General features: G+C 38.7%; 1 protein-coding gene across 1 annotated transcript in view; it reads right to left on the bottom strand.

The window, feature by feature from the left end:
• The window catches only part of LRRC3B (leucine rich repeat containing 3B), a 212,321-nt gene that overhangs the window by 164,557 nt on the left and 26,216 nt on the right, over positions 1-21,548 (bottom strand). The window contains exons 3-4 of the mRNA XM_050708875.1: positions 8,387-8,591; positions 6,487-6,684 (exon numbers count right to left, since the gene is read on the bottom strand). The gene's annotated coding sequence lies outside the window, so the exon portion shown is untranslated. The remainder of the gene's footprint in view (positions 1-6,486; positions 6,685-8,386; positions 8,592-21,548) is intronic.

Here is a 21,548-nt window from a genome sequence, read left to right as displayed (position 1 = left end):
CCCCCAGTGCCACTATCTGTGCACTGTAACATGCATAGATGTACTGTAACACAGAATTATGAATACAGCAGGTATCTGTCTTGCTGCTGCACATCAGCCCTGTCTGCCACTTGCCCTTACCCGAGTAACTTTCTCCTATCTTTCTCTCCATAATTAGTGATTATATATCACAGACAGGAGACTGTCAGTCTCCTTTATTTGAAACGTATGCACATACAGACCTTACACACATATGCCCATCTGAGCATTCAAGTTCAAAAACCTGAGTATAATAAAGCCCTAACCATACATACTTTTCTGAAGCCCCACAATATTTTATTTTAAAGTGTCAGCCTTGTTAGAATTTATCTAAATTTTAAAGTATCTTTTTTGGAATGTTCTTTTTTATCATAATTATGGACTCAAAACTGCAATGAACTTCTCTTAGCTCCAAATCCAAATGGAGGAGTATACGCTTTTTCTACTGCTTCACAAGCAAAAATTGAGTTTCTTCCTGGGGTGGACCAAGGAACTTGGAAAGGATGGTGGGATTTCTGAGGAAACCGGAAAACAAATCCCTGTGAGTCAGGCAGAGCTCCTCCAGGACCTCCTGCAGCCAGCCTGCCAGCCTTTTGGTGTGTGCCACAACTTTAAAAACTCTCCACTCTGCTGCTTCTGCTGTCATAGCGATGAAACACATTTTCCAGCCATGCAGAATTTCAGAAAATAATGCAGTTAATGTCTTCCACATATCTCGGGAACCATGACCCACTGATGTCATTGGATAACCTCTCACTGACATCAATAAGATCATAGTTTCCTCTTCCACCAGTGACGTAACCTGCTGAATAGCACAGATGCCTTCAGTAACTTTAAAAAGCGAGGAAGTTTCTCCACATCCACTTGCTATTTGCCTCCATTATCCTCAAGGCCACAGGGGCTGAAATCTTGCATATTTACTTTCATCGTAACCTGTGCATTTGCAAATGAATAAGCCCAAGCCCATTTGCTACCTGGCATAGAAAAAGGTGTGATTCTGTTTGCAAGGCTGTAGCACACTGCATCGCATCTCCATTTGTGAGACTTTTTCTACATAAAGTGCTGACCAGTTTTAGCACATTATCCTGGGATAAAATAACTATAAAAATGTAAATTTAAATTTGCTGCTGCAAAACTCCTGAGTGGACCTTTTTAAGGGGATATCTCCAAATTACTATATGCAATTGTTAAAAGTGGCACTTATAGCTGTCTGTATCCTTGGGAAAAGTGAGTGCAAACATAAAGGAAAATTGGCAAGCCACTAAGTGCATTGTCCTTATCTGTCCTTCCGTAGGCTAAGACATTCTGACACATAAAGGAGGTTATAAGATCATTTAATGAGTCAGTTGGAGTTCTCTGTCTCATAGTTATGCACTGGCAGACCACACCAAGTCACTGGCACAATGTAAATACTGCTATAAAGGATCTCTGCAATAAGCCAGACACCACTGTGCCATTAGTGCACCAGCCAAGGTGCAGCTGCTTTCACAAGGAGTCACTGAAAAATATACATCTGTGACATTCCCAATCAAGAAGGGTAGCTCTGAAACAACATCATTTTAGTTTTCAGCTATAATTTTACCAGTCTTTCAAAATTTATATGCTAAAATAAATCAGGCACAAAAGCAATTGGATAAATGATACTTCAAAGACACACAACTGTAAGACTATCTTTTGAAGGATGATCCTATTAAATGCATTAACTGTACAACTGTTGTTACTGAAATTGGTAGGAACTGCAGCACAGAAGGAATACACAGAGCAGACATGAAGTTGGGGCCCTACAAAGAACTAAGACAAGAAGCAAAACACTTCCCTGAGAGAACACAACCAATTTTTTGTTATTGCTCATAACAAATCATGAGTGACATAAAACAGCAACAATTTTATAGTAGAACTAGATATAAGTCTTTGTCAACAGATGTGCAACACAAAGCTGTTCTTAGCAAATAAAACTATACTTCAAAAAAACTACAGTTCTCTAAAACACTTTTAAAAACTAAACTGAGGGGACTTTACATCACCCACAGTATATCAGTAACATAATTCTTCTCTGTAGAAATACTCTAAATGTATCCCTTATGATAAATAAATCTATGACTTACAATATTAGGCCTAGATTTTCAAAAATGTAGTCCTCATCTTCTAATAACTCAAAATAACATGATTTTCAGAGATGTAGGTACTTAAACCTCTGTAGGACAGGCTCCTTCAAGACATACTAAATGGACATCCCAAAACTGACATCTTTTAAAAGTTTAGATACAAGTTTAGGAAGTTCATGAAATGTCCAGACACAAGGACTGAAATCTCCATTTTTTTCACAGAACACTTAACAGTACCAAAAGACAACCACTGAACAACACCACACATTTCTAACAAGCATCCAAAGGTCAGGATGACAACATGACAGAATCAGCTGTAAGGATCAGGAGATCATTTAACCTTCAAAAACTTTTAATTCATGGCTTCTAGCTCCAGTTTCAAGAGGAAAAATACTTAAGTTCTGAGGTTGGAGTTGTTAATAATATGCAATTATTACTTCTTGCATTTAAATCTCTGTTTCCAGCATGGTTTAATGATCATATTGTGTCAAAAAGTTCCTTCCATAGGAAATAAGTAACAGCATTTACCTGAGTGACTGAATCATATTTTACTTAAATGAATCTTATTGTGTTTAAATTAAATTAAATATATTGAAAAAGAATCAGAACACATATACATTATTTTGGTTTTCTGGAAAGACTTACATGTAGTTATTGGCCTTTTAAACTAGGTAATTCAGCTCTTTCTTCATTATTCTCTTGGACTCCAACCTGTCACCTTCTGAAAGCACAGCTAGTCCTTCAGTGGAATTGAGCTGAACTCTGACTTATGGGTAGGCAGAAAAAAATGCAGCTTTCTAAACATTATTTTAAGCTTCACATTTGTATGAAATAATAGCTTTCTGCTTTTGGAATGCTCACTTCAGACACCAATTTTATTGCATATGATAGATTTTTCTCTAGAAATAGCCCATATAACTCAGTGATTTTTTTTCTCCCAACTTCTGAGTAGTTTTTATTAATTGTAATATTTTGGGGTACGAGAACATCCATAGTCCACATGAGTCCACATCTCTTCAACCTCTCCATCACTTTGTGATTCAATAGGTTAATCTGGAGAGGTCTGCAGTGTCAAACCAACAGCCTGTAATTTTGAAACTGATGGCAAGAGTTCTCCCTCATCATGAGTCAATAGGCTCAGTAGGCTGAAACTGTACACTTTGTTATTACAGATCTAGAAAAACTTCAAAGCCAAAAGGCTGTTTGGAGCTTATTTCCTCTTAGAAGTAATATTTGACTTTCCTTGAATCCTCACTTAAGATATTTTAGTTAGAATTGCAAAGGTGAAAATCTGACTTTAGGTCTCATTCCCAGTTTAAAGTTTAAGGTACAAAGGACTCACTTCCTTTCATATCTACAATAACTCTTCAAGAGTGAAGTCTTACAGAAAAAAATACTGATGACAATCTCTCTTAGAAGTGTTTTATTTCAAGTGTATCCATGCAGTTTGCAGAAAAACTGTTTTTGCTGGGGATATAGTGGACATATTTCTTCCCTTAACTGATTTTATTTGGTCCTGCATTTTTCCCATGGAAAATTAATCCTCTGTTTATCCTCAGAAATATCTCTCTCGTAATGTCTCAAAAATGATCATTTTATCCATGATGCATGCTACCAATGTGCTCACAAAGAGGAAAGTGGAATAAAAGATCTTCACGTCAAGGCTCATCTGCCGTCAATTCATTACACTGCTTTTAGTGACACCCGCCTTTCACATTGTCAGAGGTGTGATGACTATGAGTCTCTCAAGGACGGTGCAACGTGGGGACGTGCTACCAAAGAATCATTCATAGAAAACACAAGCAGTGTGCAATGCATGTTGTACCAGGAGAATATTGCAGAAGCAGAAAAGAGTGCTGTTATAGTGAGCAGGCTTATGATCTACACTGACAGTTTTATGGAAGGATTTACCTTCCAGATTGCAGCACATAATTTAACATACTAAACTATTGTCTACAGCACAAGGAAAATGTGTTCTTTTAAGGGAAAGCCACAACAGTACACATACAGATTGATTTATTTCCTGTCAGTTATCACATGTCTTGGGGGGGGTCTCTTTCCTCCCCACTGCTTTTCCACAAATAAAACGTTCTGAGCAACTGATGTTTGAGACCAGCATGCCAAACACAAATACCTCAGATATTTCTCAGCTTTTTCTATGAAAAGCAATATCCGTATAGCTTTAGAAAACTGCCAGATTATTTTTAAAACCAGACTCCTGACTCACCCCCTCTTCTTACGCTTGAATATACATGATTCAGTGGAAAACATGTCCTGAATAAAATTATTCTTGCAGCAAACACACTACATGGGAGTAAGGGGTGTGATAATCATTGAGTTGAAAAGTTAGGTCAAAAGATCAGTGGCATAAGCCTTTCTTTCCTCACAAACACAGAACAATTTTGTTGCCACTCAGGAAACAGCTGCTATGTGGCAGTGATCAGTATTTAGCTACATCCTCTTCAGGGCTGTAAACCTCACACCCCTAGCACTGACCAGTACAATATGGGGGTAAAGGAGGGAAACAGCTCTGAAACAGGGGCAATAATGAGCATTTGCTCATTGCTTGGCCGATGTTTCCCACCTGAGACTCAGCCAGAGGGTGCTTCGGATGAGGCAGCAATACTGGGATGCCTGCGGGTGCTGTGGAGTAGGACACTGCACACCTCTGGCAGCTGGGCTGAATGCAGCCCTGGGGAAGAGCCAGTGGGAGATGGGCAGGGTCAGCTCATGGCCCTGGAAAGGCAGTGTGCCAACCAATTTCACCACCATACCCATTTGTCTTCAAACACTCTCATTCTTGAGCGGATTTCCGAAGAATGCAGGACGAGAAACCCTGACACAGGTAGATATTGATGCTGTGTCTCTTGAGAAGGTATCTCAATCTCCACTGATTTGGACATGACAATTTTATATGTTTAATTCCACCAACTCTGAGTCCTAATTAGGCATTCATGATTGTCCTGAATTTGTCTCAAAACAAACACCTTTTTCATTGAAGTGATGGTGATGTTGTTTCTAAATGCAACTAATTTATTCTATTATAAAGTTCCCCTGTATCTTATCCCTTCACCAGCCTTCCAGCAGCTTCCTTGCTAAAAATTCTTTTTTTTTTCACATAGGGCTCCAGAGTCAATGGTACATGCACAACATTGACAATTTTTGGTAATATGCAATAAAAATATTGTGTTTAATAGAATAGGATTGTTGCTCAATCCTAACCCTTAGCTTTCACCGTGCAAGCTGCAACAGTATGTCCAAGTTTCACCAGTCGATTCTGACTCCTACAACTGGAAAGTTTCCACTTCCCAAATGGCAGATTATTTGGATTGCACTGATTATTAACATAGTCATTTCTCTCTCTCTTACTAATAAATGTACAAAATAATGTTGCTGCATTGGAACTTACCTCCCTGACTGCTGTTACCTCCTTCTGTATTGTGGGGGACAGGGGGAGAGGAACATAAATGCAGTTCTTTCTTTAGTTATCTGATTACCTTTTAATTTCAGGTAAGAAGAAAAGAAAACATGACCTTCATCCCCTGCCAAGTCACAAGGTTAGGATTATCTTTGTACCACCTTTTTGCATAACATCTCATAAGTATGAGATTTGTTTTCATTCATCTGAGGCCAAGTTTGGTACAAGTACACAAAAAGATGAAGACAAGAGAACTTGAAAAAGGACAAATCAGTCACTCATCCCCATACAACTTTCCATCAGGAAAGCTATTTTTTTGCACTTATTTCTATGTCCTCTTCTTCCAGAAAGGGGAATTTTAAGATTGCTATCTTAAAATTATCATCCAATAATTCATTTGAAACAAGATTGAAAAAACAAAAACAAACACTCTCAACAAGGTGAATAAAACACATCTTCAAAATATCTTGGGCAGCACTCCCTGGATTTAGCTCCCCATATAACAGCACACAAATACCTATTTATCACATCAGTTCCCCTTTACTCATTTGGGAGACAGTTTTACAGCAGTGAACAAGACAGGCCTGAAAAACCCTGTCAAGATTTGCATGGACATTTCCTAACCGTCAGTGTGTACTTCTCCAATAGTTTAACCTGCTATCCTCCTACTCTCACCGGCTTTAGCAAAGCTCTATCAGCTAACACAAGAATCCTCCCAAAGAAGTAAGACCTGTAACAGGAAAGAAGTTGCACCAAATGGCCAAAAGCTAACTACAAATAAAAGCCATTTTCTCCCATCTCTCTCTCATTTCTGCTCTGGGAGCACACATGAACATAGTGGTTCCCAAGGGGTAAACTGAGTTCTCAGTATACACAGGAAAATACTCACTCTTGCAATACCTCTCCCTTCTCATTTCTAGTGAGAAATAAATATTCCTCTCTTACCAAACTGTTATGTACCAGGAGCTCTGGATGAATATCCCTGTGATTGTCTTCCCTCATTCCTTGGAAGATGAAAACACCAACCTCCTTTCCTCAAGATTATTTCTTCCAAACCATTCTTAGTACAGGTGCAGCCTGTCCTGAGGTTCATCTGGGCACTGGGATGGTACCAAAACCAGCACCAAAAGCATGACAGGAATCCTGGGGAAGAAAGAAGGAGTACTGATTCATGCAGAAGTGCCCCTGTCACCAACATGGTTCTCACTGTAGTTTCAAGCTACTGGGACTGGTCTTCTTTTCCTTGGGATGGCTGGGTTTGCCTACTCCAAGGAGCTTCTCTGGTGACAATAGCTGAGACAGGGTCTTAGTTAGGACTATGGACTGAAGCAAGAAGCAGGAGTAGATGGGAAGCTAAGGGGGAAGCAACTGCATCTCCTCAGTCCACTCTTGTCACAGGAAGACCACATGTTAAGAGGCAGCCCGGCCTCAGGCTGCATTTGGATGCTGCCTTTCATCCAGATTGCAAACCCTGCCTCCCCAGTCCTCTGTGACTGGCCACCTGCACAAACCAACTGGCTGCTTCAGGCCAGCATTCGCTTCTCGTTTGCAGCTGTCATGAAACATAAACATATATAAACAGAGAGAGGGCAGTGATGGGCTGCCCCCCAACCCAGGAGCAGTGCTAGGATGTAAGGCAGGGTCAAGAGCAAAAGATATGATGCTATTGTACAAAATCAGATACCACACTGTAACGTGTAAACCAAAATACATTCTGAGCTACATGTTAATTCACACCAATAAGGCCACAAGAGATCTATATTCAGTTGTGGGCAATGCACACCAGGAAGCTCATGGGCTATATTACCAAGAGTCCAGAGGGAAGAGCTTCAGCCTTCAGAGGATGGGCATAACCTAGTCCCCATGTTAACAACACAGAGGAAAAACAAACAAACAAACAAACAAACAAAAATTTAAATACACACAATAGGGGTAAGAAAACACTGGAATTGCTTGCCTAGGAGGTTGTGTGATCTCCTTCATAGGGAACTGTCAAAAAAAATAGTGTGGTTGATCTCATTTTAGTGCAGGAAAAAAAGTGTGCACTGTCTTTCTTAAAGTTCCTACATCATGTGGGACATTCATGTGAATATTTCAGGATTTAGTTCATCACAGCTATGACCCAGGGTGTTCAGAATAAGGTAGTTCTAGTACTTACCCCTACAGTACTCTTACTAGGCTGAAAGATCAAATGTTTTGATACTTGTTTCATCTAGAAACATCACTACAGAAAATGTCAACAAGGAAAATCAAAATTGCCTTTTTAGGGGAAAAAAAAAAGGCTACTTCATAAATCCACATGGCTGAGGCTCTGGGTTGTTTAGTGATCTAAATTCTCCCTTTGGTTTTTTTGATGGTGAAAATTCAAAGGCCCCTTCAGATAAATTTTTAGGTAAAGACTGTTATTGATTTAAATAAAAATGAATCATACAATCACTACAGCATCCTCTGTGCTGTTTAATTTGATATTTATTTCAATTATTTTATACTACTCCTACATCTTTAACATTTCTGGAGTACTGTGAAATTTTACATCATATTACAGAATTTGTCAGACAGGGGTAGAAAGGTAATTTTGAGTATGTGACTAAGGAGAACTGCAGCTTTTATGGGTACAGGAAGCAGTTTAGATCTGTGGAATTATGCAAATTACATCTGTTCTTAAACCATCAATGCTGGAATTATTTGGCATAGAAATTAACATTATTAATTTTTAAAACCAACCCCTCCTCTGCTGATGAATGGAGCAGTTCATCCCTTCCCCAGTGCTTTTGGCTTAGGCTGCATTGCTTGAAACAATTATACCCTTCTTTAACTCAGTCCTTGAGTTAGGTGGGTAACTCACCTGCTTAATTAAATGTCTGTGGAAGCATTAGGGCATTTGCTCAGATGACAGAGCTGGTCTGCGCATTGTTCACTCTCATTAGTGACTCTTAGGGCTAGGAACTACATGGAAGTGCAAGGTGAGCCTCAGGAGAAAAATGTTGCAGCAAGAGGTGGCCTCGGCAGCCAAGTCCTCGCCGCCAGGAAAGGAGGTGCTGTTTCTATTCCTGTGACAGAAACACAGAAGCATTGGGGTTAGAGTTTAAAAGTCTTTAGACCTCATAATATAAAAGCAAAATTCAGAACACCCAGACAGTGTTCCTACCAGCAGGATAACAATTATCCCACTTCTTAGGTAATTTTAGTAAAAAATATTACTGTGTCAAGAGAGCAATAATATCTACCATGCATGAGACAGTGTTTAAATAGGTTTGATTCCATTAACTCATTAATTTGCTTTACATAATAATAAACAAAGGAAAATATTTTCATCTTTTTGATGGGCCAATTGTGTAAGTATTTTTGCCCAACACTCTCTGAATGACAAAAGATAGCAATAAGAATTTAGTCATGTAAAAAGAAATTTGCCATTTGAAACCATCTCAACTTTAGTTTCCAGTGGCAGATATCCTGTCACTGCTGTCTGCAAGAATTATTTTCCTATCTGTCTGGAGGTTTGCAAGCTGGGCATGGCTATTTTGCTGTCTGGCACATCAAAGCTCCAGGCTACCAGGTAGCACTTCTAAATGTACAGTACACCAGGGACTGCTGGAGCAAATATGTGTGTGTGTGTCTCTCTCTCTCTTTGTGCTCTTTCACTGACTTTCAGGGCTCAGGATTGCTGCAGAGGGAGCTTATCCGTGCCTTCTTTTTGGCCTTTTCTGTTGCAACATTGACTGGGCTACAAAGGGGCAACTTGTCTATATCCACCACTGTATTGAGAAATAAGGGGGTCAGATCTGGTGTATTCTGCAAAGTTCAAAGGATACCTTTCTTCATTAAGTGGAAGCAAAAAAAGAAAAAAGAAAAACACCCAATTTCAAGAGCTTGCTTCTACCAGATATTTACAAGTGGAAACAACTGCCAGTAAGCAGGAAAAGAATCAACAATACCAGAAGGAAAAAAAAAAAAAAAGGAAAAAAAAAAAGTTCTTTCCCCACTTGCCTGAAGTTTTATCCTCTTCTCTTTTATTTCAACTGGTTTGTTTCCTAGTAAACATACTTATAAATGCTAAATATAACTATATCACAATACCCCATACAGGAGTTATCCTCTACAAATACAGCGGTAACGTGTCTATGCCAAAACTTTTGCTACCAATATTTCTGTGCCCGATGCACATGAAATGATGCAGTAATGGTTAACTCTTTGCTGGCAGAGCTTCTTTGCAATATCTATCCTGTACATCATATGTAATAGCTTGTTGCAAATGTTGGGGGGGAAGCAGTACTAAAGTATCTCAAGAGCTTTTTCTCTCTGATCCTCTTCAACTAAAGAAGAAAGTACCTCATAACACAGGGGTTATGGATGACCTCTGTATGAGATTCAACTTATCCTGCCAACATCTCTGGCTTGTGTGGTATACTGGAGGTTATAAGGCTACTTGTACCGTAGGAATTGCAGAGGACAGAGAGCAACCCACCCAGTGTTCATCTTCTGACCCTGTTCTGCAGTTTCTGTTTCAGAAAAAGGAAAAGCTCACTCTGGAAACACAGCAGTCACACATACCTGGACATCAGGCAGAGTTTCATTTCATGCAAGCCTTGCCCATACCCTAAACAGCGAGGGTTTTTATAGAATTTCTGAAGTCCTAGCTATATTTCCTAAACCGCCAAATAACATTGAAATATTGCATTTATCTTTCTTTCTGTCTTTATCAATTGCCAGTCTACGTTGAATTTGTAAAAATGTAAAATTCTGTGAGGTAAAATTCCACTTCTTACAGACAGAAGCCTGGAAAGGGAATATTGCTAACAGCGGACCATGGCTAACAATGCTATTACAGTTCTCCTTTTGATCAGCCTGCGTGATTTATGGCAGACAATAGGTACATTAAACAATTCTCAAGAACAAGAGGAAAATAAATTCAAATAAGAGAGATAGTAAGCATAATCAACAGGATTAGTGTCTGGATTATTGTCACTATTGGAATTTCAATTTTGCATTTCTCAACTTTTTTCCGCTTGGTCTTTTTAGCCTTAGTAACACGTTGCTTAGGTTTTGCATACATAACGACAACTAAGTTAACTCTTCTACTTCCATGATATTTTAATGATGTTGAAAGTTTGGGTTGTCATTATTCATTTAAGGCTCACTAGAGGCTAAGGCTGATTCATAGCCCCAACATAGGAGATGGTTCGTTTTTGTCAGTGGCACTAATGGTTTAATCATTCCTGCTATTCCCTGAGCACTTTTATGTTCTTTGAACTTTCTTTGAAGCCAAGATTTTGCACTGTTCTCTGATCTGGTTTATTTCTATCCCCCTCATACTTTACTTCTAAGCAGATCTACTGTATTTGAACCCCAGGGAATGTATACAGCATAGCATTACGGTCCCAATATTAGAAATACAGTGATGCTAATGATATAAGATGGGATTATAATAGGCATAAAAAATGGAGCTTTAATCACACTTGTGAGAATTCCCATGTGGAGCAGTAGATGAACTGAAAAGTGTCAAGTTTTATGAATGAAATCTCTCAATGATATATAGCCACAGGAACAAGGAATTTCACCCTAATGTATTACTTCACCCACCCACCCATAATAAACATGATTAATGTGGGATATCTACAATATAGATTCTCTCTTCAGAGACTATCTGTCCTTTCAGGAAGGCTAGGAAAGGAAAAAACTTGCAGGAAAACACCAGTAGTAGAGTCATCTCAAATTTAGCCAAATAAAAGTTAGGTATCTAATCTAAGCAAATTGTCTAGCCTCTGACTCAAGAGCATGCATTAGACCCTTCTAAAGAGAAATTCATCTCTTACTAAGTAGGAGTCTAAGACATGTAGAAACAATTACCGTCTGAAAGTATTTGATATATATTTGACTATACACACAACCTCAAAGATTAACTTAGGCTAGACAACTACCATTCAGATCATGAACATTAGATGAGATGTACCCACTCAGAATCAAGCGATACTTACCACACTCTTTCCTATGCCAGTAGCTGACCAGCTGGGCTCGTGTGAACTTGTTGCTGGCTATACTTAGCTCTGCCAGGTCAAGATTGGAGCCTCATGACTTAAGCTAGGAGTTCATATGTGCACATGTATCTTGGGGAAAAGGCAGTGCACCCCTTTCAAGTTAGCTTCACAGTGGAGATAAGTGAGCACACCAGCAATTATAAGCAGGTTTGGTTTCTTTAATTTTTTTCCTGAGCATTACTTATATTACAAATTGATTTGTGTTCGTACTACAGGAAGAGTTCATAAAAAAAAAAAAAACAATATGTATGTGTCAGTTTTTCTATGCATCTCCCTCTTTTTGTCAAAATACTCGTAAGTAACTTTTCCCACAGGTCTGAGCAAGAACACCAAGTTGTCCCAGGGAAACTGCATACAAAAATGGCACAAAGTCTTCACTGACTACTACAGAATAGATGTGTATGACCTTGTAGACTCATTAACATATTCTCCCTCCTCTTTTTCCAATGGGTGGTTGGCTGAGGATTTTAATTCTTCCATTTCCATAGCTGGTGTTTGCTTTGCTTCGTTCCCAGACCATTTAACTAAACATGCATATATCTTTGCAAGTTACATGAGCGTTTATACTATTTGTGATGATGAGGGTGATGACAACAAAACTTTTGTGTAAGTACTTCATCTAGCTTTTCTCCCCTAAAGGTAGAGCTCACTATCTTTACAGCAATAATAAGAGCAGGCAAGTACCAAGCCACAAACCACAGGGTAGATCACTGCAGAAAGATGCGCAACTTAAAAAAAATGCATTTCTACAAGATTCCATTGTTTCAAGTTGTTTGAACAGTAGGTATTATAAATCACCAAAATTTGGAAACTTTTTATCTCTAAACGGTGACTGAAAGGAAGGAACAATATGTTCAATGTCAGTTTCCATTGCTGTGAGCATTTCTGATCAAAACACTCCATCTCCACATCTCCACTGTAATTTGTTGTGAAGTTTTGATCAAGGACGACACTCCTTCCTAGAGAAACTGTTTACAGTAACGATACAAAAGTATTACTGACTATTACAGCTTTAGAGTCTCTGGATTTTTGGTTAAATTAGCATATTCTGCCCTCTCCAATTCCCCACCAGCTGACAGGGTTTTTCAAGTCTCTGTAATTTATGTCCACCTCAGTTGAATCTGCCTGACTTGAGTTATGAGTCATATTTGAATGATGAGCCAGCCAGACTCCCCTTTGAACAGTCATTTAGGCAACCTAAGAAGACAGGAAAGGAGACTGGTGGAAAGCACAAAGTGCTTGTTGCACAGTTCTTAGGCAAAAACCACACACCTTGCTGCTCCTCTATTTGGCAGTGTAGAGCTGGCCAGGAACTGGAAGTGGCACAGTGCTATGTCCAAACTTACATCCTTCATGGTAAATTGAACAGTGCCAAGAATTATTCTGTGATCCATAATTCAATGATCCATTATGGGAGAATGATTTGGGGCATGATTTTGGCCCTGGCCAAGAAGTGCTTTTCCAAGCAATTGCTGGTCATGGAGCAGGAATCAGCACAGACCAAAGAACATTACCAATGGGGAGACTGCAGCCATCCTATCCAGGAGAGACTAAGAGAGCATTTAATAGTAGAGACACAAGCTGATCTGTGCTAGTTGGTCAGATAAGAAGAGAGCAATCAAAGTGTCTTAAAAGTTATAGCCTGAGGTTCCTCTTCATACAGCACTGGCATGGGAGCAAAAAGCCAACAAGGGAAAAGCTTCCCAAGGAGCCAAGTAGCCCTTCGAACTGCTTACAGGGAAGGAATGGAGAAATTCAAGGATCCCAGAAAGGCTCACAGGGAGGCTGTATTCCACCCACACAGCTAGTGAGGTAGGACTGGACAATGACTGAGATGGGGGTAGGAGGACAGGATGGGATCAGATAGTGGGAAATGGACCAGTAATAGCAGCCTGTCTACTTCTCTGTATGATGCCTGCTACCCTGGTACACCCAAGCTACTGGGAGCATCCCCAACATCCTTCTGTGTTCTTTTCAAACTTTTTGTTGTTGCTAGGGCTGAAGCCTTACCTACTCAATCTGAATGAAGGAGTAAGTGGAGTGTATTGCTGAAGTCTCTTTCCTTCCTAGAAGAGACAGTGCTTTGGGTTAGTTGATATTTTCCTACCTATTCACGACAGAAGTCATACTTCCCAGTGGGAAATAGTGGCAGGAGTAGCCTTAAATGTACATGTGTAAAATGTAATTCCTGCATCTGACAGAGCCAAGCTACTTTCCAATAAGCTCAAATACAAGGAAAACTAACTTGTCATAGAATAATCTTTTGAGTGCATCAATAACATCTATAGGCACAGAGACAAATCTTTGGTATCCAGCTAACGTATAACCTTTCAGAAATTAATGGATTTGCAAAAGATGTGAAAGAGATACTGTCTGACAGAGTAATAAAAGTTTACTGGATTCATCTTAAACATCTTTAACACGCGTATTGATAACACCAGTGATTCATCAGCACTGATTCTCCAATGAGATCACCATTTGATATTTTTAAGATAATTTCAGTCATTCCTTAGGATGAATCTGAAGGCTAGAATTGGACATAAATACTAATGCTACATCTTCCTTTTGGTCAAATGATTCCCATTCCATGGTACAAAATTCTCCACATTACAATAATGAATGAAGCCATCAACACGACCTGCTTTCAGAAAGCTCTTAGATGCTGCCAAGCTTTAAAACATCCATTACGTATTAATATATATATATAAAAAATAATCTAGTGGCCCAAAAAATATTGGAGAAACACTGAAACCCATTTATGACTACTATTCCAGATAGAGTTGTTTCTCTCATCTTATTTTATCTGTGGACAATACTGTCCTCAAGTAACCTGCAACAGAAAATTTTTATAGGCAGCATTTCTTCCATATCTGACTTTTTCACCTGAAAACTTCTTTAGGCCAATCTTTCCTTTACAAGATAGTATTTATGCTGTTGCTCTGAGAGAGCTTGTGTCAACATACGCTAATATATAAAGGACAAGTTTCATAAAAACTTCATAACTTTACACAAACAGGAAAACAAAGAACTCAAAACAGTGAATTTATCCAGTCTTCTATTTGCTGTCTTCTGATGCTGGCTTCACCTATATGAGAGTACCCTGAATACAAACAGCTGAGCGGAGGTTCAGTGCTCCCAAGGTGGACTGCCAGTCCAATCATCCTGAGAAAATGTGTGATAACAGACCCACACAACATGAAATAACAAGAACGTTTCAATCAAATCTATTATCTTAAGGACGCAACTAAATGGCAGGAAGTGTAGATGCTGCTACTTTTAACAGCAATATATCTTCTCTGTCAAGATGGAAGAGCAGGACATGTATGAGTCTCCTGACCTTGTTGAAAGTAATTCATTCCTTCTATCTGACTGCTGCACTGAATTTTAAATAGGCCACCCTAATTTTCCCTGTATTAAAGGACTGACTTTTTACTTAAAGCCCCTACTCAGGGAAAACTGACCAGTTCCAATGAAGTCTATAAATCTAATTTGAAGACTAAAAGGCCAACAACTGTGTCCCTACAGTCAGTGTAAAATATAATAACAGTTCTGCTCAACTTACCCTATCTTATGAAAGCCTTACAAAAATATAAAATACCATATTTTTTTTTCTAAAAAAAGTCATTTTTGTGACTCTTCTCCCTAATTTGAGCTAAGCATGACAAAATTTGGATTGAAACCAGCTGTGAGAAGGATGTGGGGGTGTTGGTTGATGAGAAGCTCAACATGAGCCAGCAATGTGCGCTTGCAGCCCAGAAAGCCAACCACATCCTGGGCTGCATCAAAAGAAGCATGGCCAGCAGGGAGGTGATTCTCCCCCTCTGCTCTGCTCTCATGAGACCCCACCTGGAGCACTGCATTCAGCTCTGCGGTTCCCAGCACAAGAAGGACATGGATCTGTTAGAACAAGTTCAGAGGAAGGCCACAAGGATGATCAAAGGGCTGGAGCCCCTCTCCTATGGAGACAGGCTGAGGGAGTTGGGGTTGTTCAGCCTGCAGAAGGCTCCAGGCAGACCTTACAGTGGCCTTCCAGTGCCTAAAGGGAGCCTATGGGAAAGCTGGGGAGGGACTCTGTCAGGGAGCATAGGGATTGGACAAGGGGTCATTGTTTTAAACTAGAACATGGTAGATTTAGATTAGATATTTGGAAGAAATTCTTCACGCAGAAGGCGGTGAGGCACTGGAACAGGCTGCCCAGAGAAGCTGTGGATGCCCCATCCCTGGAGGTGTTCAAGGCCAGGCTGGATGGGGCTTTGGGCAACCTGGTCTGGTGGGAGGTGTCCCTGCCCATGGCAGGGGGGCTGGAACGAGGTCATCTTTAAGGTCCCTTCCAACCCAAACCATTCTATGAAATTTACGTGAAGAATTCACTTTTGCAGGTGTGTAAGGGCACTTCATCAAAACCAATCTACAGTCTCATAAATACAATCTCCAATTGCATATTAACTTGATATACAACTATCTGCATACTTAGATCAGTTTCAGTGTGTTGGACACCTGCATATTTTACAAAGAGCATTTATGTATGCATATTTATGTGCAGTGCAGGAAGGAGAAGATGGGATTTTCAAATACTGAACACACAAAATAGGACTACCTCTACAAGTAGAAGGAATGACATTTGAAAACATAGCTCATTTAATTCAATCAATTTTCTAAAGATTCGTTTGGTCCCTTTTCGGCCTCTGTACTTTGTTCAATGGAACAAATTCCTCTGGGAAGATTTTTAGCTGTCATGGAATAAGTGACAGGACAGAATGTGTATATCCCAGCAGAGACATTATTCTGGGAAAGGTTCAGCCAACATAACAAATTGCTCAACCCTGTTGCTGTTGAAACCTTTTGGAATAAAGAGCACTTCTGTCTCTTTCAGAAGTAAAATACAACTTAAATCTTCAAGTGTTCCAGAGTTAAAAATGAACTTCAATGAGCAAACTACAGGAAAATATTTTTCTTCTTATCAACATGTTACTTACTACTCAGGATGTATGGACATTCTATGGGAATGTAGAAAATAATTGTAGCAACCCCCTTGTATGGTGTAATCTCCAGTGGCATCCATGGGAGTGGATTCTAGCCTTGTTGTGCTGTCTTGAAGGTGTAGCTAATTCCCAGGATTGCTTTCAGGGAAAGCATTACCAGATCTAATGCAGCTGAGAAAGAAGATGCATCTTAAATCTTCTAGGAAGATCAGAACAGGGAAATACCAACAGTAACCTGCTTTTTCTAACATGTACCAAAAAATTTTAGCTATCCTCTTGAAAAAAATACAGAGGATTCTTAAATTCTGCTTTACTAGGAGATGAATTGCTATTTATGTCAGTGGCACTTCAGGGTCTGTTAGTACACTATGAAAAAAATTGTTCTAACCACACTTGACAAAGCACTACAAGGGCATCAGTATTAAGAGAAGAATAACCGTTGCTCCTTATTATTGAAAACTAAAGCACCCTGCAGATCTTCATAGCTAACTTGACTTTGACTACTCATATTGCATGTACAAAAAGCAAGTATACAACCAAAACTCTTTCAGCATGTATGCTGTGTGTGCTAGCAGCTAAACTCCTATTCCACTGAACAGAAGAAATATAATCAGATGCTAATTTACCATGAAAATCTTAATGATACTTGAAACCATAGATAAATACACTGGAAAGATGACAATGAAAACTGTCACAGCAAGAAAATATGCATTATAATAACATTAATAAGTCACATTCTTTTAAATGTTGCCTATTAACATCTGCAATCTTTTGCTATTTGGAAGTACTCTGTTGTATTTCATTTTGAATCTTGCCTTTGCTCATTCAGTGCTTCTCAAAGGCTCATTGCTTAGGGAAATACTTTTTTTTTTAAAAAAAAAAAAAAAGACCGTGTCCTTTAATGCCCTTTAGCTAAATATCATTGTGTGTGTCTATATCTTCTGCTGCAGCGAGTCCCAGCTATTTCAGGGACTTTTTTTGCTAAAATTGGCTTAAAATTTATGATGTTTGAATTTAATTGGGACAATTTAAATCATGCATGGGGGAAGGAGTACTGAAAGGTTATGAAGGGCAAGAGAGGCAGTTAAGTATCACTTTGTTCATGAAACTCTGCCTCAGAGCAAAAGAATCATTCCTGCCTTAGTTCCTAAATCTCCAGAATAACTATCACACTGAAATTCATGATTTTTCTTTCCCCAGCACAATTATATTATTGAAATAAATTCAGTGATTTGCACCATGAAATTCACCATCAATTATTTGTTCATTCTTTAGCCAGCAAAACACAAAAGAAACCTCTTCCAACTATCTGTGGTCTCTGAGCCATATCGAAAACCCTCCTTTAAAGAACTTTATTAAATAAGAAATAGTGGCTGGCTAGTAGCATTAGACTAAATTGCTTTTCCCTCTTGCAGGTGCTTTCACAAGAGAGACATAGCTATGAATGTAGAAACAGAGTAGAAAGTTTTTCTGTTCTGAAACCCACAGCTTCAGAAGTAAGGATTTAACTAGCTACCTTAATACAAGCACATTATACACTTGTTACATGCTGCTGTCCGCTAGCTCTTCACTGCTAAAGGTTGAGACTCAACTGGGTTGAGTGGATTGGGGACACATCAAAAGATGATGTTCTACTTCTTGTTTACCACAGGTAGCATATATATACCAGGGACTGTCCAAAGGGAATAATACTAGCAGCTAGATACTAGATTAAATGTAAAAAATAAAAGAAAAAGAAAAACACTACGTATTAATTCACATTTGATAATAAGTTAATCTTTTACTTGGATTCCCATTATTTCACTGTCCAAATTTTCAATGTTTTGAGCACCATGTGAGTAGTACCACAGAATTTAATACAGGACAAGCAATAATGGGGAGAAGCATAGTTAAGGAGTATCGTTCTAGATAATAAATGTCATTAGTTTAACTTCACATCACTGATGACATTGCAAGGTTGGCTGATGAAGGTAGTAGCATTGTTGCAATGCATCAATACTTGCGCAAAGCAGTTGATTTGGTACATCAAGACAGTGCAGTTAGGAACTGGAACACCACAAAGTTATCATGGCAACATCAGGTGGATTGAACACTGGATAACTGGTCTTGTAAATGTAATTGTAAATGAGAAATAATCAATCACCCTTTCATGAAGCCCTTCAGGGATTTATTCCTTACTCTGGACTCTTTATATAAGTTTATCAATAACCTAGGGAAAGAAACAAAGAAAAATTGATACTACAGATAACACTGAATGGAAAAGAATGATATCTACCAGGTAAAAAAGGGCACTGATACGGAACGGTTTCAACCAACATGTACTGTGGGCACAAGCAAAAAATCTACAGAGAGGCAGATATCTAAGAGTAGGATTTCTAAGAGATATTCGCATGGAGTACCAGCACTGAACAGAGAGAGCACAGATGGGGAATCATAACAGATAATCAACAGCACAACTTTCAAGTGCAATTAGGTGGACAGTAGTTAACATGACATAGAAACCAGTGAACCCTTAGTAGGTATAGAAGAGATATTATTGCTGTTTGACTCTTCAATGATCATTATCAGAATAGTTCTGATAGTGATCATTGAGATCACTTCCGTATTCTCACTTTAGTAGTTATGATCAGAAATTGAAAAGAGGATTTTAAGTGTTAGGAGAAAGGGAATGACTATGAGAGTTTTTTCTAATGAATGCATCAAGTGCAAGGATAAGAGATGGTTCTAGCCACCCAGAATTACCTACATACACACACAAACACAAAATAAATAAATAAGTAAATAAATAATTCAAGGGTCTACAAATCGTAATAAACCAAAGCACCACAAGATCTACTGACCAGAAACAAAAACTTCATAAACACAAAATTAGAATATGTTTTTCTTGTGTGTTTTTGTTTGTGTGTTATTATGTTGTTGTTAAAGAACACAAACAATTTTTCATCACATCTTATCAAAGGTGGAGGTATAACATTGTGATGGTTAAATCAATAATGTATATTTCTTTCCTGTTAAAAACAAAGATACAAACAAACAAACAAAAAAAAACTGTTCTAAGAAAGAATTATTTCAGGAAAGTCTTGTCAGGACAGAAGACCAAAACGATTCATCCTCTTCCCACAGTCAAAAAAAGTATGAATTTATCAACACTTATAGAAATTAACACAGCAATAACCTTCATTAGATTAGAAAAGCCAATCTTCAACCACACCAACTCAGAGAACTTGTAACATATCCCTAAGTTCTGATATAACTGTAGCTTTTGGATATTCTTGGTAATAAAAACTACATCTGAAATTTATGCACTATGACATTTGATCCTACTATATATTTGCACTTCAGTTTTCAATTGATCAGTGAAGAGAACATATCTCCACATTGAATAGAGAAGGTGCACATTAAGGTGTTTATGCCCACCTGAACTTGATTTTATACCCTAAAGCAACAAATAATTCCATGAGCAGTAGGAATTTACTAGGAAAACTAAATCAAGAGAGGTTTTCTGAAGATTTCTCACTTTTGTCATTCTATCCAGCTCCATATCTGAATTACACCAGTTTCATCTACTGTGCTGGAAGGGTGCACAGAGGAAGCCCACATGCATGCTGATGGGCCTGCTGGTGTTTGCAGGCTGGATGGCCAGCCCACAAATGCAAAATGACTTCAGAGCAGCCAATTTTGCAGCTTTCCCTCAGTGCAAGTACTAATCACATCTCTCTCCTACCTAGATTCTGCTTATGGTGAAGTTTAAGATCATAGGTCTAGCTGACACTTTTCCATCCGCTTTCAAGTTCAGCTGCACTTAGCCAAGCAGGTTTCTGTATTATTATTTTTTTAACACTTATAGAAGTCATTTAGGAGGACCTGACAGACAGAGAGAAAGTAGGTGTTATTGTGTAAGCTTCATTTCCTTAGGAAACCAGGCTAACAATTTAAATGGGGATTCTAAGGTTGATAGTGCCCTTTCAATAAGAAGAACAGAACAAGAAGATACGCTTGCTTTCCTGCCGGAGGAAATTGCTAGAACAGACATTTCTTTTAATTTAAAGAACAGGCTGTGTAGTGTTGCAGTTTGCCCATATACTGTCAGAAAAGGTCACTGACCTACTCATACAAGAAAAATAAGTAATAGGAAATAAATTACTGACTATTTACGAGGGTGATCCCATAGTATAAGTCCTACAGCCTGTTTTAATTATTAATTATAAATTAATTACTCAGCAACCAGGAACCTGCAGCTTGCCTATTAGGTTTAATTCCTCTGTTCATCTCCTTTTTATCTCAACGTCTTGCTGTCCATTGCAGAAGCCTATTGCCTTACTATTTTTATTCTCATCGCACAACACTTTTACCCAGGGTAGTGAATCTTCTGGTGAACATGTGAGGTAGAATTCCAATAATTTTGTCTGTTTCTGCAGCAGGCACACATTAACATCACCAGAATGGATGTTGAATTTAATCACCATCAAAAACTCCAATGTATTAGCCCTTATGCAGTAAATGGATGTACAGAAGATCCAGGGATGTATTGATTAAAGAGAATTTGAAAGCACTACAAAGACAGCAAGAAGCATAATAAAGCAGCAAAAATGGCATCTAAGAATGCTGAACAGTGATTATTTTATACAGTCCTTGAAGGACAACTTTTAAACTTGCATCTTTAATTCAGTGCTATTCTTTGCAGGCTGAACTAAAAACACACGTAAAAACTGGCACTGTAAAGAACACCAACACCTAAATTTACAACTTGTATAGACATGGTGTTCTGTGCTCAAACACAGATGTAAACAGGCTTGTAAACACTGCAGCCCTAGCAAGGGGTGGTCATTAAGAACTGTTGCAGCTATTGAATTAACCTTGTACTACTACTGAGGAGACTCAGTAGCAGAATCTGGGTCTGGCTCATGAAACTCTTATTCTACCCTCTGGGCATCTCTTATACTAAAACCATGTGATATATAGCAATGGAAGAGTGATTCTCTGGTGACCA

This window comes from Cygnus atratus, chromosome 2 (genome assembly GCF_013377495.2).
Source record: "Cygnus atratus isolate AKBS03 ecotype Queensland, Australia chromosome 2, CAtr_DNAZoo_HiC_assembly, whole genome shotgun sequence".
Lineage (NCBI taxonomy): Eukaryota > Metazoa > Chordata > Aves > Anseriformes > Anatidae > Cygnus > Cygnus atratus.
The sequence above is the reverse complement of the archived record's forward strand: the minus strand, read 5'-3'. Positions and strand labels throughout refer to the sequence as shown.